General features: G+C 45.6%; 1 protein-coding gene across 3 annotated transcripts in view; it reads left to right on the top strand.

Annotated features, from left to right (window-relative positions):
- Positions 1-6,000, top strand: part of VAPB (VAMP associated protein B and C) — a 55,913-nt gene that overhangs the window by 848 nt on the left and 49,065 nt on the right. The gene's annotated exons all lie outside the window — the stretch shown is intronic.

Below are 6,000 nucleotides of genomic sequence, written 5' to 3'. Positions count from 1 at the left end.
CCTTCCTGCCTGCGGCCCCCGCCCCAGTGCTGGAGGGACGGAGTCCGGCGCGGCGGGTGACGTCGGCCCTCGTCCCCACCCCGACGGCGCTGTCGCGGGGGCCGGCGAGGCCGGGCCGGGCCGGGCCTTGGCGCTCGGCGCGCGCCCCAGAACTGCGCGGAGCGGCCGGGACCCGAGAGGGCTGGTGCGGGAGTTAGGGCCTGTGCCTCCTCCCCGACCCCCAGCCTCCTGGGACTTGCCTTCGAGGCACTTGTCACTTTGCCTTGTAACTTACTGACCAGTTTGTGATCACTTTAGTGTGAGCCTCCCCCGCTGCCGTTGCCTGGAAGGTTCTCCCCTGCTCTGTGACAGTGTTGACCTCAGGGTTTAGTTGAGGTATCACCTGCCCAGAGAGGCCTGCTGTGGCCACCCAGCCCACCGTGCACACCTGCTCTCCTGCTGTCGCTCCACATTCTGTCACTGTTTCGTGGCCAGCACCGCACTTTTCGTACCCAAAATTACTGTTTCAACACTAGAAAGGAAACTGCATGAGGACAGGCTCTTGTCAGTTCGCTGCTGTGTACCCAGCGCACAGTAGATGCCTAGTAAATACCTGTTGAACCAACAAATGAACCTCCTCAGGCCTTCTGATGGGATTGGTCCCATTTTCCTTTCACTCCCTCCCTCATGGTGCCTCCTGGATGCAGCTGAGGGAGGCTGCCAAGGTGCTGGGATCCTTTTGCTCCGCAGAGCTGCCTGGAGCAGCACCTGCAGTGGTGGGAAACCATGACCCTGGTTTCTCCCAGACACTATTATCTCTGTAATTTGTGCCTTTATGTTTTCTATGTTGTTCTTATTTTTTTTTTCCCTACCTTCACCAGGGCCATGAGGTAAAAGGTCTGACATGCTCATTCCTTCTTTTTGCGTGTATCCAGTGATGTGGAAGGCACTAGGGAGGTGACGGATGAACAAGGCAGACAAGGCCTCTGCTCTCAGAGAGCTTGCCTTCCGACCAGGACAGACAGACCAGCACACAACATCGTTACAGATATGTGGAAGGCACTGGGGAGGTGACGGATGAACAAGACAGACAAGGCCTCTGTTCTCATAGAGCTTGCCTTCCGACGAGGACAGACAAACCAGCACACATGATCTTTGCAGATAGTGCTAAGTGCCGTGTAGGAAATGGAACAGTTTGACTCCATGGAAGTGTACTTTAGGTTGGAAGGTCAGGTCTCCACTATATCGCTAGCACCGGGCTCACAGTAGATGTTCAGCTGGTATTAATGAATGGCCAGAGGCTCTCTAGTTTATATGTCCTATTGGGAAGTAGTGTAGGGTAACTTACCCAAAGTTACCCAGTTGGCAAGTGGTACATTTGAACCCAGACTTCAGAGTTCATGCTCTTAACCGTTATGCTGTCTGATCGCTGGGAAATACTCCAGAACGGTGGCTGTCACTATGCCTTCCAAGTTAACAATGTGAAATAACTCTGAATTTACAGAGAACCAAAGACTTTCCAATTAAAATGAAAAAACCAAAAAAACCCCACCAAACCTACTGGGGATCGAAATTCCAGGATAGTACTTGAGGTTTCATGATGCTCTCATGGCTTTCTGGTAACACCAGATTGGAAAAGGAGGCCAGGTGGCTAAAGTGAAAGTGGTGAGCCATGGTTTCCACTTGAGTTGTCTGAAGTTCTTTTTCTGTCTGGGAGGCCTGGCTTGGCTTCTCCTGAGAATTGGTGGGTTCATTCGGTTAGTCCACAAACATTTACTGAGTACCTGATCTGTGTGTCAGATACCCGGAGAAGCCAAGTCATATCAGCTGTACTCTCCCATTTTCCCTCAACCTCCTCTCAGTACTTTAGGGAAGGGGGCAGATGAGAATAACAGCCAGGACAGGACAATGATGTAGGGTAGTTCAGAGTGCTCCAGGAGCATTGAGGAGGTCAACTCCTGAAAGAGGTGTCATGTCATTTGAGCTCAGTTATAAAGGTTGAGTAGAAGAAGGCTCAAAGAAGGAAGGGGTGAAAACATTTCAGACAGAGGAAACTGCATGCACAGAGGCACAAACACTGAGATGACTGGGCTGCTTTGGGATGCCCAGTGGTTTTTTTTTTTGAGATGCAGGTCTTACTCTGTCACCCAGGCTGGAGTGCAGAGAGGCGCTGTCTCACTGCAACCTCCGCCTCCCAAGTTCAAGTGATTCTCCTGCCTCAGCCTCTTGAGTAGCTGGGATTATATACAGGCGTGTGCCTCTACGCCTGGCTAAAAATGTATTTTTAGTAGAGACGGGGTTTCACCATGTTGGCCAGGCTGGTGTCAAACTCCAGACCTCAAGTGATCTGCCCTCCTTGACCTCTCAAAGTGGTGGGATTACAGGCGTGAGCCACTGTGCCCAGCCACCACTAGTAGTTCTGAATGACAGCAACAAAGAACATTTGTTGTGGTTGCCTGGCAAGATGGCAGACAAGGCTGGTGAGTAGACAAGAGTCAGACCTCAGTCCCTTTATGCATAGATGCAGCCAGTGTCCAAGTTAAAATTGTGTTGCTTCTGCTTGAGCAGTCCTTCCTTGCATTAACTTTCTGAAAACCCCCAAATCCCAGTACAAACTCTGTTGTCTAATATGTTACGGAAAGAGGCACTCATTTGAGAAAATTCAAGATTTTGTTCAGTTGTTTTACTGAAAGATATGTGACCTTAGGCCACTTCACTCCTCGAAGGTTGGGGTCATTCTCTGGTCAACGGGAATGATGCTCATGTCCACCTTGCTTCTTGTGGAGAGTGTTTAAAAGGAATGAAATGGCTGTTAGTGGCTTTGTGAGTGCATAGTACTATACAGAGATTAGACAATCACTTAACCACTTGAGTGATTTCATCACTTCTGTACCTGAAAGGTGTGGCAGAGAAGAGAGATCATTCTGGCCCTGGATTGGCCAAAGTAATAATGCCAAAGTCACTGGATATTTTTGCTGGGGAAGTGGTCCAAGAGAAGTGGTACCAAATTGTTGAAGGCCTCTGGCTTATAACTTTAGAAGAGACATCTGTGTGTGTTCTTAAACGACGTCATGAGTTGTGTTGTTTGTTTTAAACTGAATGCTATGACAGTACAATTAATAGAGACTCAATACCCTGACTTACTTAGAGATAATTCATTTCAGGATGAGAACTTGCACATTTAACTGGTTTCTTCCAGGTTACTCAGGGTGATGACTCTGATTTCTGGTGGTTCACCTAGATGAACCTCTGAGCTAATTACTTAAGGTTATAACTAAAATGCCCATTCAAAGGAAAAATTATCTTTTAAATGCAGCCTAAGTTGATCATATGGGATTGTATATTGTCAGACTCTTTAATCTTGGAAATTTTGTGTGGTATGTTAAATTTAAGTATGTTACAGAAGAAAACGCAAATCTATATGACTTTATGCAGTTTTATAGGAAGTACTGTGCTGCATCATAAATATGGAAAGGACAAAGCCTGGTGGCTTTCTCAAAGAAGCATGACACAGGAGGATTTGCCTAGACTTAAGGTTGATTTTCATGAGATATTTTTAGTAAGTGAACATTAAGCTCTTTCAGACTAGGGGTATCTTTCTGAGAGAGTAAAAGTAAATGTTTTTGCTTTTTGGCAGGGTCTTGCTCTGTCACCCAGGCTGGGTGCCAGTGGTGCCATCATAGCTCACTGTAGCCTCAAACTCCTGGGCTCAAGAGATCCTCCTGCTTCAACCTCCCTAGTAGCTAGGACTACAGGTGCCACCATTCCTGGCTAATTTTTGGATTTTTTTTTTTTTTTTTTTGAGACGGAGTCTCGCTCTGTCGCCCAGGCTGGAGTGCAGCGGCCAGATCTCAGCTCACTACAAGCTCCGCCTCCCGGGTTTACGCCATTCTCCTGCCTCAGCCTCCCGAGTAGCTGAGACTACAGGCGCCCGCCACCTCGTCCGGCTAGTTTTTTTTTGTATTTTTTAGTAGAGACGGGGTTTCACCATGTTAGCCGGGATGGTCTCGATCTCCTGACCTCGTGATCCGCCCTTCTCGGCCTCCCAAAGTGCTGGGATTACAGGCTTGAGCCACCGCGCCCGGCCTAATTTTTGAATTTTTTTGTAAAGGTAGGGTCTTGCCATGTTGCCCAGGCTGGTCTTGAATTCCTGGCCTCAAGCAGTCCTCCCGCCTCGGCCTCCCAAAGTGCTGGGATTACAGGCATGAGCCACTGCACCCAGCCTAAGTGTGTGTTTTCTTTTATATTTCTTTTTGCCTTTTTCACTAAGTCATAGGAGTTTTTTTTTTAATTGTCATTCTTTCTGTTGATCTCAGTTCTTCCAAGGCCTAAACGTTTCCTTGCCATCTCCTCACTCTGAGATCCCACTTGTTGTCCAGCTTAAAGAGAGCTTTCCAAATGAGTCACTTTCAAGGCATTATATAGCGCTCTCCTGTCATCCTCTTCTCCCTCCCCTTCCATGAGAGTCCATCTGTGGTAAATAGTATGTCTTATATATTTTTTGGTCATTGTTCAAGACTCTAGATCATTCTTTATATCCTAGCCCATTCCCCTAGCAATGATATTGTCGCATGGAAATGGTCTGTTGAACATCCATACTCACTAGGTTAAGGTTTTTTTTTTTTTTTGAGACAGAGTTTTGCTCTTGTTGCTTAAGCTGGAGTGCAATGGCGTGATGATCTTGGCTCACCGCAACCTCCGCCTCCTGGGTTCAAGCACTTCTGCCTCAGCCTCATGAGTAGCTGGGATTACAGGCATGCACCACCGCGCCTGGCTAATTTTGTACTTTTAGTAGAGACAGGGTTTCTCGTTGTTGGTCAGGCTGGTTTCGAACTCCCAGCCTCAGGTGATCTGCCCGCCTCGGCCTCCCAAAGTGCTGGGATGACAGGTGTGAGCCACCGCACCCGGCCAGTTAACGTTTAAACATAACTGTGGACGCATTTACTTTTGCTTTACTCCTTGACTGAACCAGTGGGTTTCAAGAAGTCTTAGATAGTCCTGCCATTAGGGATATCAGATGGGAGGGCACCAATGAATCGGTGTAGTTGAGTACCAGTTTTCGGAGAAAATAGAAACGGACACTGAATGATAGTTTAAAGACGCTGTTTCGTTTTGTTTTGTTTTTTGTATAGGAAAAGCTGGCTTAGACTCTTTAGTTCAGCCCTTCAAGTTGATGTGTAATTTAAGATTGTTTAGGAAGTTAAAAAATCGAAAACCCTTTGGATCTACAATTCATTCAGTGCAGTAATTATCTTTCATATGCCAAGTACAACATTAATTCTTTAACTTTAGCACAGCACTGATTTTCTTAACATTTCCTGGTCACACCGAGCAGGCTGTGTTTTACAGCTCAACAAAATGTCAGCCATGTGCTGAAGATTCTTCATGGTAGTAGTTTAGATCCATCCTGAATAGATTATCTTCATTTATTTAATTATTAAGTAGCTTGCTTAACAAAAGTGGCATTAAATTTAACTTGAGTCAAACCTAAATTTTCATAGATAGTACCATTTACTTCTGAAATCTTGTTCCTGGGAGAAGAATGTGGACTGGAAGTTAGCTTACTTTTATCCACCTATTCACTCCCTTTTCTTCACAGTTAACTCCTTAGGGGAAAAAATGTATAGTTCTTGACCATGTGCTTATATTTGTAAAGCAGTGATGTTTCCTTAATGTGAGTGGTTGTGACATAAATCACAGTTATCTTCATAATTACCTGGGAGCTTTTCATCCAAGTGTGGATTTACTAAAATAGTCTGAATTGATGCTTATTAAAGAGCTGAAGTCTTAAACATTAACGCTGTCTTTTATTTATTAAATTGTATACATGTTTCCTTCAAATGCTGAAGGCAAAATACTGAGAACTTTGACCCTGTGTTATTATTGCTAAGTAGTTGAAAATTAAGGGAGGAGTCAAGGGAGTATATTATATTGGTTAACATTCAAATACTGCTCCTAGACTTGATTTTCAGAACCGAAACTTGAATTTTTACATAAAGAATTATTTCCAAAAGTGTCTTT

This window comes from Rhinopithecus bieti, unplaced genomic scaffold (assembly GCF_001698545.2).
Source record: "Rhinopithecus bieti isolate Rb0 unplaced genomic scaffold, ASM169854v2 scaffold_33652, whole genome shotgun sequence".
Classification (NCBI taxonomy): Eukaryota; Metazoa; Chordata; class Mammalia; order Primates; family Cercopithecidae; genus Rhinopithecus; species Rhinopithecus bieti.
This window is presented reverse-complemented; position numbering and strand designations above follow the sequence as displayed.